Source organism: Pyxicephalus adspersus, chromosome 12 (assembly GCF_032062135.1).
Source record: "Pyxicephalus adspersus chromosome 12, UCB_Pads_2.0, whole genome shotgun sequence".
In the NCBI taxonomy this organism is placed as follows: domain Eukaryota; kingdom Metazoa; phylum Chordata; class Amphibia; order Anura; family Pyxicephalidae; genus Pyxicephalus; species Pyxicephalus adspersus.
In genome coordinates this window covers 16,271,604-16,275,007 of record NC_092869.1, presented here as the reverse complement: position 1 = coordinate 16,275,007, position 3,404 = coordinate 16,271,604, and positions in this window count along the sequence as shown.

Genomic DNA, 3,404 nt, shown 5'->3' with positions numbered 1-3,404 from the left:
CCTGAGCCCCAAATGTGTGGTGATGTGGAACACGGCCATGCCTGTTGGATTCAAAGCTGGTGAAGTGCTAGAGTACCCAATTCTCAATGTGCGCTGGGACATCATAGAAGGGAATTTCTACAGCGCCACTCTGGCAGATTTGCACAAATTTGATGTGATTGACATGCACTTCCACTTTCGCTTCGAGCTGTGCTCCAGGGTTAAAGATGCCACCCAATGGAATCAGCTGACCCATTGGAAATATACCTGCATCCTGATGGCTCATATTGCTCAAGCCTGGGGCATGCAGCCTCCAGATCAGCGTCAAGTAGATTTCCCTGTAGTTTTGGGCCCAGGTTCCTCCCAGGCTACACTTCTTTTGATGGAATTGACCCCAGCCATACGATTGAGACCTTCAATCCTGTTGGTTAAACCTGGAGTTGACACCAAAGATTTCCAAAGAGAAAAGGAATGAGGCCGATTCAAGGTTGGGTGTCCCTCTACATTCGACCTCCGTATTTTCCAACCTGCGTCTAGGAACCAGAGAAATGAAGGCTTCCCACTTTTTGAAGGATCTACACTTCATGCCACTTTATTTCCTTCTACCTCAAGGTGTCTTTTAATAAAGGCACAGCCCTTCTTGTTCTGGGAAAGTGGTCAAAAAACACTGTTTTGCACTTTTGCAGTTTTGTTTTAGGAGTTTCCTCTAAGCATTGGCACTGACCTTGTTCGTGAATTGAGCATCAAAACTTTGGTTTGGCCCAGAAATTCCATCTCCAAATGGATCACCCCCCTGGAAAACCAGAAGGGCTTTTTTTGTTCCCCTCCATCATCGCCTGTAGGTTATTCAACAGTTACACGACTCCAAAACTGCTGGCCACCCAGGAATTAAAAAATCTCTTGAATTAGTAAAACAGCATGTTTGGTGGCCCCACATGTCATTAGACGTTGAATCTTGAGTCTGCTCCTGTCCAGTTTGTGCCCGGAGTAAACCGTCTCATTCCGCCCCCTCCGGCAGTCTGCTCCCCTGCCCGTTCCTGTGGCTCCATGGACCCACATAACCATGGGGGGCATTAGTAGGCCGATGAGTATGAACGGCATTGGTAACTGGCATCTAAAGCTGGGTACTGGGCAGGCGGCCGCAGTACCAGCAGCAGGAGTAGGAAGGTGGGCTCTGAGACTGAGTGTGCACGGCATTGGTAACTGGCATCTAGAGCTGGGTACTGGGCAGTGGGCAGGAGGCAGCAGTAACAGCAGGAGGAGTAGGCGGTGGGCCCTGGGATAGAGTGTGAACTGCAATAATAACTAGCATCTAGAGCTGGGTACTGGGCAGGGCACAGCAGCAACAGCAGGAGGAGGAGGAGGTGGTGGGCCCTGAGATGGAGTGTGGACAGCAAATGGTAACTGGCATCTAGAGCTGGGTATTTGGCAGGCAGCAGCAGTAACAGCATAAGGAGGAGGGGGAGGGCCCTGAGAGGGAGCAAGGACGGCATTAGAGGTTGAGGCCATCACCTCTATGGACAGTGTAGAAGCTGTAGCTATTGGAGACATGAATGGATGAACGAGATTCACACTGTCCATACCTACTATCTAGCGAAACCACACGAAGGGGAACGGGCTTGGCATAATCAGCAGGGAAATACAGACATTTTTCTGGCTTTGTGGATATATAGCAAGTGTTATCACAGCTAAATATCTGTATTTTGGGAAAGAAATACAGTAAGTTTTCTTGCTTTGTGGATATATAGCAAGAGCTAATACAGTTAAATATCTGTATTTTTTTGAGGAAATACGGAATTTTTCTGGCTTCAGGGAATTATAGCAAGATCTATCACAGTTTAATATCTGTATTTTGTTGGAGAGAAATACAGTACGTTTTCTGGCTTAGTGGATATATACATATATTGGTAATTATAGCAAGATCTATCACAGTTTAATATCTGTATTTTGTTGGAGAGAAATACAGTACGTTTTCTGGCTTAGTGGATATATACATATATTGGTAGAGCCAGGGTAAAATAAATATATATTTATGGGTGGCATTCCTAACATGTCAGTCAGGTCATGATGCCAGCTAGCAATTATTATTATTATTATTATTATTACTAATAATAATAAACAGGATTTATGTAGCATTGAGATACTATGCAGCTATGTAAATTCAATAGGGGTGTGTACATTAAAAAGCAACGTGTTTTACTGCTGTTTTGACGGCAGAGACTGTTGCTAGTGCAACTTGTTTCCACTGTTCTCTTACTCTTACCTACCAAATTTGGTGGTTCTAACATGTATAAGGGGCTTTGCTAATGATGTTTAAAGCCGGACCATTGACTTTAATTTCATTCGCAAAATCGAAAATTCGCAAACCCAGCGGAAGTTGGTGGAAATTTTCGCGAGACTGTGAGAGGCCTTCTCGCTCATCTCCAAAGAATATGTCTATAATAGAGTAAGATATATAAGTAAGGTTGTTACTTTTCAGTTTAGGAGATGTAGTAAGTAAAATTCAAAAGGAGAGTGTGTTACCTGTTTACTGTCCCAAGGACTTCTATTAAAGTGTTTTAAGTCTAAACAGTTGTAGGTTCTACTATAGTTCAATGGTATGTACTAGGATTAGAAAAAAAAGGATAATAGTTAGTGATTGAGGTATTATAGGTTGATCAAAGTTGGTGATAAGAAACTCAGTGTATCTTTAACAATTAAACCACTGGATCCCACTGGAATGTGTTAATAACCCCCTATATACCGGATTAAACTCCACATAATGTGGTCACATTAGGAGTAAGTTAATTGCCAAACTTCTAACTACTATTTCCATTTACATGATAATCATTATTTTCATTAGATACATAACCATCGCTATATCTAGCCAACCTACTAAAGTTTCCCTTTAATTTCAATTTTAAAACTACATTTATGTCTTTGTAAACCATATTTCTATATTGGAACACAGCTATGATTGTCTTTCTCTCCTCTATGTAAAATAATTTACTTTATTATATATAAAACATCTAACTGTAAACTCCAATGTATACTATATTGTCCTTTTATAGTTTGCCCCTCATTTCTCCAAATGCTGAGAAAGCATCGGGTAAGGGGATTTGTATCATGCCTTTATCCCTACATAAGATTGTACAACTAAAAGTAAAGTCTTAAGCTTGGGTCACAAACTTAAATGGCTTGTAATAACACTGTATATTTGTTTATGTTTATATTAATGTTAACCTCCCAACCTTTAAGCCCAAACTTTTCCGTGCTAAAAAAAGTTGCAATTTATCGTTAACCCTGAACTTTTCTCACCAGGTGGTTAAATGTAAACAAATGTTATATTGCAATGCGATTGTCATACATTGTATGACAATCGGATTACAACTGAAAGCAAATACTTACCCAGTGTCTGCAGCTCCTCTAGCAGAAATAAAAGATTT